This window comes from Actinia tenebrosa, unplaced genomic scaffold (assembly GCF_029948245.1).
Source record: "Actinia tenebrosa isolate PJP-AT-01 unplaced genomic scaffold, QUT_ActTen_1.0 PGA_scaffold14__42_contigs__length_11649687, whole genome shotgun sequence".
Taxonomy (NCBI): Eukaryota; Metazoa; Cnidaria; class Anthozoa; order Actiniaria; family Actiniidae; genus Actinia; species Actinia tenebrosa.
This window is the reverse complement of record NW_028292574.1, coordinates 6,471,539-6,483,178: the sequence shown is the minus strand read 5'-3', so window position 1 is coordinate 6,483,178 and position 11,640 is coordinate 6,471,539. Positions and strand designations below refer to the sequence as shown.

The 11,640-nt window shown below is 37.2% G+C and overlaps 1 long non-coding RNA gene across 1 annotated transcript; it reads right to left on the bottom strand.

Annotated features, from left to right (window-relative positions):
- Positions 1–5,187: 5,187 nt before the first annotated feature.
- Positions 5,188–7,626, bottom strand: LOC116286337 (uncharacterized). Its single transcript, XR_004195953.2, has 3 exons — positions 7,426–7,626; positions 6,221–6,279; positions 5,188–5,313 (listed from the first exon to the last, which is right to left on the bottom strand). It is a non-coding gene; the product is annotated as an uncharacterized LOC116286337 (long non-coding RNA).
- Positions 7,627–11,640: the final 4,014 nt, after the last annotated feature.

Genomic DNA, 11,640 nt, shown 5'->3' with positions numbered 1-11,640 from the left:
CAAATTAATCTCTTTGAACTGTTCTGTCGAAACACAGAATGAAGGTACACAACCACGAAAAGAAACTGCAAGACCCACAAACAACACGAACAAAATAAGCAGCAAGGAACAACTGCTCGCGCAATACCCCGAATGTTTTGACGGAGTAGGTAAATTTCAAGGAGAATATCACATCACGCTGGACCCAAATGTACCCCCTGTCATTCACTCACCGAGACGCGTGCCAATAAGCCTCAAAGATGACATTAAACGGGAACTAGATGAGATGGTCGCCCAAGGTATCATCACCAAAGTACGAGAAGGGGAGCCGACGGCATGGGTCAATAGTTTAGTATACAGAAGGAAACCCACTGGCAGACTTAGAATATGTCTTGACCCTAAAGATTTAAATGCTGCCATACAACGAGACCATCACGTAACACCCACCCTTGAGGAAATCTTGCCCAAGCTGAGCGGATCAAAATATTTCTCCATTCTAGACGCAAAGTGTGGATATTGGAATGTTGTACTCGACACACCATCAAGTTACCTGACTACCTTCAATTCCCCATTTGGCCGATACAGGTTTAAACGAATGCCATTTGGACTGAGAATGTCGCAAGACGTTTTCCAAGCCAAGATTGACCAGACATTTGAGGGTTGCGATGGTGTTATTGGCATCGTGGATGACATCGTGGTTTACGGAAAAACGGAGGAAGAACATGACATCCATTTAAAGGCGATGGTTGAGAAATGCAAAGAAACAGGCCTAAAACTCAACCCAGACAAGTGCCATATCAAACAGAACAAAATAAAGTTCTACGGCATCATCTGCAGTGAAAACGGTATCCAGCCCGATCCCGCCAAAACATCAGTGCTGAGGCAGATGAAAGAACCGGTTGATCGCCGCGAACTACAAACGTTCCTTGGGCTAGCCACCTACATGTCCCCATTCATCGCAAACCTAAGTATCCTGACCGCACCCCTGAGAGGATTGTTGAAGGAAGACACACCCTTCCAATGGAATGCCGACTACCAGGCCGCCTTCGAGAAGATCAAGAACTCGATAAGTGAAGAAATCACCCTCACCTATTTTGACGAAACAAAAGATGTAACGCTCCAGGTAGACGCCTCAACAAAAGGCCTTGGTGCAGCCCTCATGCAAGAGGGCAAGCCCATAGCATTCGCCAGCAAAGCGCTAACCGACGTCGAAACACGCTATGCGAATATAGAGAGAGAGCTCCTCGCAGTAGTCTATGGTTGTGAGCGTTTCCACACATACCTGTTTGGCCGTCCATTTACAGTGCAATCCGATCATAAGCCGCTGGAAAGCATACATCTCAAACACCTCACATTAGCCCCACCACGATTACAGCGAATGTTGCTGAGATTACAACCATACGATATCAAGATCAGATACGTACCAGGAAAAGACATGCTGTTGGCTGATGCACTATCACGACTCTCCCCAGAAGAGAAATACCCGATAGAGAACGAGAGAATACAAGTGCACGAGATCTATCCACATTTCAGCACCGAAATGATCGAGCGGATAAGAGCTAACACGGACTTAGATCAAGAGCTGACCTGCCTAAAGAAAATGGTATACGAAGGTTGGCCAACGATGATTAAGCAAGTATCAAACATGCTGAAGCCATACTGGTCCTTTAGAGATGAAATCACAATTGACGACGGCATCCTAACCAAAGGACAACGGATCATAGTTCCCTCTACCATGCAAAAAGAAATCCTGGACAAACTACACGCTAGCCATCAAGGAGCAGAAAAAACCAAACTCCGAGCAAGATCAGCCGTATACTGGAAGAACATGAACAACGACATCGACAAAATCACCCAATCTTGCGTAACGTGCCAGGAGTTTCTACCAAGTAATCCGAAACAGCCACTGCTGCAAACCGAAATACCACCAAGACCATGGCACACGATCGCTACTGGCCTATTCTACATCCACGAGTCTGAATATCTACTTGTAGCTGACTACTACTCGAAATATCCATTCATAAGGAAAATTCCCAGAGGGCAGAGTAGCAGTAAGCAGGTTATTGAGTTGATGAAGCAGATCTTCAGTGAACAAGGAGTACCAAAGATTGTAAGATCAGACAACGGGCCCCACTACAGCAGCGCTAGTTTTCATGAATTTGCCAAAGAATACGGATTTGAACATATCACCAGTTCTCCTCACTACCCCCAGAGTAACGGTTTCATAGAAAACCAAGTCAAGACGGTTAAGGCAGTCCTGCACAAGACCGCAAGAACCAAAGAAGACCCCTACATGGCTCTACTCTGTCTTCGGTCCACTCCAATCGACAGTAAGTTGCCATCACCCTCTGAACTACTCCTTGGCAGGAAGCTCCAAGACAATCTACCGCGCTCGATAACTAGGAACCAGAACAACGAAGAGATCATAGAGAGATTAAAGAAACGACAGGAGCTGCAAAAGCACTACTATGACCGGAACACCAAGACAATCCCGGATCTTCTGCCAGGGCAGAACATCAATATTCAAGACCCCTCTACAAAGAAATGGGGACCGGCCACAGTCAAGGAAAAGTTGGACCAACCAAGATCATATACAGTCACTACTTTAAAGGGTGGAGAGCTACGTCGGAACAGAACACACATCAGAGAAGCACTGCCATCCCCCATAGGACATCAAAGCCCGCCTGCAGAATCTCCTGGAACAGAAGTGTCTAATCCAGCACCACATAATGGAATGATTACAACACGCAGTGGCAGGGTCGTGAAACCACCAGAACGATATGTATAATTTTCAAAAGAACTGTTCAAGAATAGCACATAATCGCAACATCAGTTGTATGCATGGACAGCTAATATATAGTCATTGTTACTATTGTTTTCGTTGCATGTACATCTATATATATATATATGTTGTTGTTTTTACGAAAAGGAGGATGTCATGCTATATGTCATATGATACCATAGCATTGACTGAAACCCTATATCATTCTATCAGACTGTATGATACACATTTGTAGCCCGAATTGATATACTCAAAATAAAGCCATATTTCGCAACCACCAAGGAACAGAAATCATTACATGGTCTCATTCCAAGAGGGTGCCAATGGGGGTACCCAATTGTCAGTCTGCTAATTTTTTTGGGAGAATGACAGTTAACTGTAATAATTTTAAAGAATATTTTCCTTTTTGGAGAGAGAAAAGTAGGCCCTGCCGATGTAGGATGTTTAATAATAATAATGATGATAATAAATATTTATATAGCGCCTATCCAAATCTGCTCTAGGCGCTTTAAACGAAAAGAAAAACCACAAACTGTGGTAGGCTGTGAGCTTTGCTTGGCGCCTGTGGCTGCCGCTACACGACCCATACCACAGGGAGAAAAAGAGGATGAATAAATGATACGAAAATAAAATGAATAAACACACACGCACGACGAAACCACGACTAAAGGTCAGACTGTTGTATCGGGTAACAATCCCCTACTCTTACGTTAATGGGAGTGGAGCGGTAGGGATTCGGTTACCTGTCACAAGGACATAGCTATGTAACTAGATCACGTACATTAAGTGTAGTGTTTCATATTGCAGTGTTCGTCGTTCTGTAGTCTACGCGTTGTCACCCTACCCTCCCTCCCTAAAGTTAGCAGTTGTATTGTCCAAATATGAACATTATTAAATTGCTCTATTTTAGCCCAAAAATGCGTATTGTATAATTTGTGTAATGATATTAATTAACAACTGGAATCCAAAACAAAATTTAGGGGGTATTTGAGAGACTTTAGCAGACTACATACAGCTTCTCCCTCTCCACAGGCCCAGTTCAAACCTGATGGGCTGTAATAGCTATAATTAATGGCATTCGTACCGATTATTATTTTACCACATTTATGATTTTTCTCGCTTTCTGATTGGTCTAGAGCCGGGGGAGATAGCAGGACATACCAATAATTTACAAAGCACGTGCGCGCTTGAAACCGTTTTTATTTAAAATTTTAACCTTGTTTTTGAAGTAAAATTGTTAATTTTCTGTTGTAAGAAAAGCAATTTGCTCCAGTTTTCTATGGTATGTCCTCTTATTTACCACTTTTTTCATCATCTAGCTGTCAAAATATGTTGTGGACTCCCTTGGAGTATGCCTCATTCATGAGTCCACAACATTTTGACAGGTAGATGACGAAAATAAGAGGACATATACCATGGAAAACTGGAGGAAATTGGTTAACCTTCCCATATAATATAAAATAGAGCTTGTACTTTTGTACAGTGCAATTAAATGTCATTAAAATTTAAAAAATGATAAAAACCCTTCTTTAATAACCAGGGACTGTGCACTCTGGCTGCATGAAGAGAGGCGAGGGGCTTTAGCTAGTCTAGAGCTTGTACTTATGTACAGTGCAATTAAATGTCGTTAAAATTTTAAAAATAATAAAAACCCTTCTTTAATAACTAGGGACTGTGCAGTCTGGTTGCATGAAGAGAGGCTAGGAGCTTTAGCTAGTCTAGAGCTTGTACTTATGAACAGTGCAATTAGATGTCGTTAAAATTTAAAAAATAATAAAAACCCTTCTTTAATAACTAGGGACTGTGCACTCTGGCTGCTTGAAGGGAGGCAAGTGGCTTTACCTAGCTAGCCTATATTTATCACTATTTTCATGGGTGCTCCCAAAAACGATTTTCCTAATGCCTTTATTTTAAATTATGTGAGACCTCTTTCCAATTTCAGGCAATGTGTCATTCCTATAGTGTTATTTCTTTGTTTAACAGTTGACCAGTATGCATGAGAATTCATTAAGCACATGAATATGGATACAGCTGACCATTATCAAAGAATGATTTATTTTCAAAAGAGTGACACGTGGTCTGAAAAGGGAAAAACAATTAGTTTTTATTCTAATCAAGCAAAATTATACATGCACAGTAGAATTAACTTACCAAAGCAAAAATATAACAAAGATAATCCTACACAAGAGAAGAAAATATGCTGGGGGGAAAAAGATGTTAATGATTTTAATTTTAAAAATATTTCAATAATAAAAAATTATAAAAATTATGAAAATTATGAAAATAGAAATAATAAAAATAAAAATAATAAAAATAATAGAAATAATAAAAATATTAAAAATATTAAAAATAATAAAAATAATAAAAACATTAAAAATAATAAATAATAAAAATAATAAAAATATTTCAATTATATTGAAATATATCTAACAACTATTAATGAAGTTGCATTGTGAAAGCAAAAGATGCATAAAGTTCTGAGGCTTGAGATGTGCCATATGATTTATCCATTGCCAAGTTTGAAATGAAGTGGGAAAGGGGAGACCTGACATCTGTTGAATATTTCATATATAAAGATATTATTACACTGCTAGTTGTGTATTACTTAACGGTTATTCACCAAAGGCGCAGTGATTATTGGGGAATATTTACCGAGACGCGAGTCTTCGAGCGGCGAGGTAAATATTCCCCAACGATCACTGAGTCTGAGGCAAATAATTGTTTTAGTATAAATACACAGGTGATTCTTTCAAAAAAAGGAGAAGAAAAAAAGAAGATAAAAGGCATTTTTTCCAGTAATAGCAACAAAGCGGCTGGACACCATTGTGGATTTTCGCTCGAGGTGATTATCGTGTGATAGTGTGAATTTCTTGACCAATCAGCGTGCGAGATTTTCTATAATCACCTGCGTATTTTTACTAAAGTCGGATAATTTTGAGAGTGAAAGCAAACTCTTTTTTCAAACCCCAAAGGAGTGAGAAAAAAATACAGTGTCACCAGTAAAATTATTCAGCTTTAATACAAAAACTAGCAGTGTAATAAATTGTTTAAATGGGAAATAGAGATATTCATGTTATCATTGTTGTCATGGTTTCCCATGATATAAAACTCGACAATGAAATTGGCTCACTGCATGGTCAAATATACAGCACTCGAATGAGATACAAATTTGGCTAATGCTTTAAAACTCCCTAATGTACTCTTAATTTAATAAATCATATTATATAAATATTATCTATTATCTCTTTATAAGAAAGTAAAATGTTAAACATAGAGTAAACTTCAGACGTGATAAGTTGAATAATAATTATATTTGACAAATGAACCAGTGGCGTAAAATTTACTTTTCCCACGTAATATGCATAACTCCCCTCACCCCTCCCCACCCAATGCATATGATATGCATCGCAGGGACCATATGTAAATCTTTCAAGTTTGCAAGGAACTTATTTAAATTACCTGAACAGCTGGTGATTTTGACTGGAAGACAGCAAGATATAGAAAAGCTAGTGGATAAGCTGGAAGAAATTTTTTTTTTTAATTTATGAGAACGATATAAATTAGAAATAAAATAAATATGAATTTTAAGAGTAGGTGGCTATAATATGGACTATTAATTTATCCATTTTGAACGATCTAAACTTAAAGTTTCAGTTATGCCTTTCTTATTGGCTTACTTTTTCTTTATACTTTTTTAAATATTTTTATCTGGTTCCAAGATGTGTCTCTATATTGGTTTTTTTCCTTCTTTTTTTAACGAGAGAAAAAAACAATGAGGCGAGCCCTTATTATAAGTCAATCAGCACAATTCAACTCAAAATAAAAGCGAAATTTATCTTTATTTACTTCCATTTTCGATTATATTCCGAAACAGAATCCTCTTAGCTATTGGAAAATCATTTAATTCTCTTGTTAATGAGGGGAAATAATATGTAATGTTTTTCAAAAAAGACTTGCTTTGTAATCGTTAGCTAGAAAACCTGTTGATTGTAAAACTTTGTCTGTACAACAAAGCACAACGGGGATCAAAATATTATAAAATGGAATAATCCGTAAACAAAACAGGTATCTTAAGCATGATGAAAGGTTACGAATAACTTATATAAGAACAAAATAAAATAGAAAGTTAAAATTTGAAGGGCAGTGACTGAGATCATTGATGGTCGTCAAGTTACGTATTGAGTAGCTCATGCATATGGCAGGCACACAAAAAACCCAACAAATATGTTATTTTGAACAAAAACGAAAGATTTATCCTAGATACAGCTACCTAGAATGAATTAAGATAGTTTTTTGGAATCAAAATAAGCTTAAAATACGGGCAAAGAGACGAAAGAATAGCCATTTTTGGAACTCTGTTTGAAATTCAAAACATGAAAAATATTAACTTCATAAGGTTCATAGCGTAAAGTCACGAAATCTTTTCTTGCAACTCAGTGTTTATTCATTGTTGTTTATATATGTTATGCTTTCGGGGTATTTTAATATTAAACCCGTTTTTAATATTTAATTAGGATTATTCAATATTGAGGGGGTGGTCAAATTTACAGACTAAGGACCGTATAACTGCTCCCACTATTAATAAACTAAACGTAAAGACCTGTAACTTTGAACTTATGAAGACCTACAGACTGTAAACATTAGGAGTGTATTGTACGACTTACCAAGAAATAAAGATAACAAAAATCGTAGAACATGAATCGGGAAGCCAGCTTTTAGTGAGATTTGTTCTTCGAGCTCAGAAAATCTAAAAAAGGAAGCCATTTTAAACTTGAAAGTTGATGTGGTCGCATGGCGCCGATCATGAACAGCGGTTGCCAGTAAATCGGATGATGCCTCGTCACTCACCCGTGAAAAATCCTTAATGCGCGCTTTTTTTTCAAAATTTTTTATTCTATTTTTGGCCATTATATTTGACTCGCAGTGTATAGAAGTGGTTTACGTTTCTTGTTTTGTGAGTTCACTAACATGTTTAAACAAAAATTCAACCTGTGAGGGGGTTCAGCACACACCGCTCACGCCCCGGGCAAGAGTTTCAGAGTTCAATTATGGACATGGACGCGACGAAAATCGTTAATTTAACTGAGACTTCAGTGGAATAATCTTTAAGTTGTTGTTGTTGTTTTTTTTTTTTTGTTGTTGTTGTTTTTTTTTTTTTTGTTTTTTGTTTTTTGTTTTTTGTTTTTTTTTTTGAAGTATTCTTTTTTTAATTTTACAGAATATGTGACGTCATCTACTACATTACGTCATCTGCCGTTCTCCCTTTTCCTTGCTCTTCCTCAGTTCCTTCTAGCTTTTTGTTGTTTCTTCATGTTTCTCCTCCCCCGCTATCAGCATTTCTCCGTCCTTGTCGATCCGTTTTCGGAAAAGAAGAAAAAACCCGCCAGAAACGCGGCTGCAGGAGAAAATTAAGGACAACTCCAAAAGCAGACTGGCTGACACCAGTGATAAACTTTATCAAAAAATTAAAAATGAATTTAAAATGCTTCTCAATGATTGGACATCTGCCAATGACATAGGCCAATTTAACGGCGGACTGTTTCATAACCAGCCAATTTAACATAGTTTTCAAGGCTTTGTGCTTACCTGACTACGATGACGATTCTCGAAAATGACTCGGAACTTTCGAAGAGGGTGCAAATGGGGTTAGGTTAGTAGTTAACTGACAATTGGCCAAAAAATAGTGCCAATTGTCAGTTAAAACTGTTCGCTGATAACAGAGCCTTAATTTTCCGTTTGTTTTGGAGGGACGGCGGTGGACGGCGGTGTATCAGAGGAAACATGGACACATGGACGGGTCGTCGGCGTCTAAACCGGCTCCCCCACTGGCTATCCAGTGAGGAGGGTGGCTTGACACCCAGCAGGATTAAAAATGAGACCTGTCAAAGGGTGGAGGAGCTCGTAGGAGCCAACAGCCATCAAGCAAGCGTCTTCTCGGATAATGACGTAAAACCGGAGGTCCCGTCTGCTTGCACTTGACCCCCGATAAAGTGGACGTAAAAGATCCTGTTGTATTTTTCCTATGTTAATACTTAAGAGCGACTTTCTGTAAGAGTCGACCAAACATCGGCACAAGTCAAAAAATCGATTTCGCTCATATTTGGTTTTTAGATAGCCCTTAGTGTAAAATAAATCGAGGTGTTGTTAGTTTTGAAAAAAAAAAAATTTTCCCCACGAAATTTACGAAAATAGATTTCGCCCAAATGCAGGGGGAAAATGACCGACGAGGTCAAGGAATTTAGTACAAAAATAAGCGCACCCTACAGCTAAACTACTTAACAATTTTTTCGGTTGGTACTTTTTACCGAAGGAATAGGTATTCCTCTTGCTTTTCGTTGTATTTATTCTAGAATATTTGGCGATTTAAGATTCGAAATAATTTTTCTACCGTGTACACTTTTTCCAAAGTTTAAAAATGCAAATTAAGGCCTTAAAATACTGCTCATAAAAACTATGTGCGGAGATACCAAATTATTCAAAACCTACACCCAGAGGATTATCTAATGTATTTCTATCAGATTCAAAAGAAAAATCTCTGGGCAAATCTTTTTTAGCTTTCCGTTGAGGTCTTTTTACGATCTTTATTTCGCGATATTTCAACCGTAGACAGCTTGTTGCGTTACCTCCACCGACGTGACTATAATTTTAATTGCAATCATTCCATCGCTGAATTTTGCTAAAACTAGGGGATCAAACCAAGGAAAAGACATCATAGTAATATCCAACACATTTCAATTGCGAAATATTAACATATTTTATCACATACTTTCTTAACTCATTCTATTGCGTAACACAAAGCATGCTTTGTCAGTAAAATGAACACGCAGATGAAAATCGAACAATAACTTTCAAACTAAATATATCAGTGAACTAACTTTATTTTATTTAGCAGCTCTTTCATTGGATTTTCAAAATATGGTTTTACTAATCCAGTAGCATTTAATAATAGCAATTTCCTTCAATAAACATTGTTTTGATAATGCATGAAACTAACATTGAGTTGACTGCCGCAATGATTAAAATCACGTGCCATCTTTCCATGGGAAAGTTCAGCAAGCACTGTATAAACATGGAAGTGGTTTGTTCGTTTTAATAGTTCTATAGTTGGAGGTCCGTGTAGCTATGATCGAAGAGACAGAAATAAGTCAGTCGAGTCGTTACCCGTCAAACGCAAGAAGCTATATCAGATAAGCTCGAACAAATAGGCAAGTCCTGTTCCTGCTCTTGAGATAAAGCTGGTATAGATGAAATTGCTTCTCGGCTTCTAGTGAAGAAGATATATGAAAATTGCATTCTGACGACAATACGCACATTGTGGTAGTTAGTCCTCCTACGTACTACTTTTGACATTTGGTAAATAACGCTAACTTGATAAAAGTATCCTATATTCAATAACAAATACCAATACCCCAAAGGAGGGTTTGACATTGATTGTTTTTGTTAATCTTTTTCCTTGTTGTGTCATCGTGTTGAATAATTAAAGTAATCTTTCACACCAACCCAGACATCCATCTCTCTCGCTGGAGTACTTCCCGGTAACTTCGACCGAGAAGTACTGGAGCAAGTCTAAGATCTATATTAATTATCGTTTCAGAGATAAATGTATATACTTATTTCAATAAAGTTAGTCACCAAAAAACCTAGAAAGCTGGGATCACTGATATGAGCATCATGGGAAACTTTTCATATCAAGGAAGCATATATATACCAAGCTTTTTTAATACAAACTGCAGCTCGATGATGCTCAGAAGAGGTGAGACTATAACCCGTAAAAGATTCGCAAGTCCATGAACAGTTATCAAGCGGTTGAACGTGTAAAATGAATCTACCCATAATCCTTGTCGGCCTCAGCTTTATAGTTTTTCAGGTGACTAACTTTTTTGAAATAAGTGTATAAACTTTTTATAGACAGACAAACATATTTTATTTGGCGTTTTGTACATAGTTGCACATCAACTTAGTTCCAAATAAGTTAGAGTGCTCACACTAAACCCGTGAAACAAATACGAACCTTTAGTACTAAACAGTGATAATTAAACGATAGAAAACAAAGGATTCTTTATGAAATAGTACTAATTAGTACTAATTAATGTTCACGGATTTAGTGCGTGCACTCTATCGACTAAAACAAATCAAGACTCAAACAACTATAGCTAAAAAAGACCCAGTACGCAAATGAACGTGTTTTCTACCATTTTTATTTGTTTTATGAAACTAAAAATCAAGACAATACGCATTTATAAACTAAAACAAATCAAGACTCAAACAACTATTGCTAAAAAAGACCCAGTACGCAAATGAAAGTGTTTTCGACCATTTTTATTTGTTTTATCACAATTAAAGTCAAGACAATACGCATTTAGAGTGCGCGAACTAAACCCGTAAAACAAATACGAACTTTTAGTACTAAATAATGATAATTAAACAATAGAAAACAAAGGGTTCTTTATGAAATAGTACTAATTAGTACTAATTAATGTTCACGGATTTTAGTGCGTGCACTCTACGAGTATATACGTATGTTTATGTATGCGCATAATATTCTATATTCACATATTCCACACATACACGTCATACGTATATATAAATGTTCATATAATTGATTCGATAAAATGCGTTACTAATCCCAATCATCTTTATGCAATATTATAAAAGTATTGATTTTTATTTCTTTTGTTGTTTTTGTTATATAAGGCTGCGTTTATAATGTATGGCAGAGGGGGGGGGGGGGGGGTGGCAGGTAGAAGTTTGAAATGTCCAGAATAATTCTCAACATCCCCCTTAAAGTTATGCAAAAAAATACGGTTCCCCCTAAGCAAGGCTTGTAGCTTCTTTCAAAAATTGTGCATCCCCTACTCCTTTTTCCTACCAAAATTTTC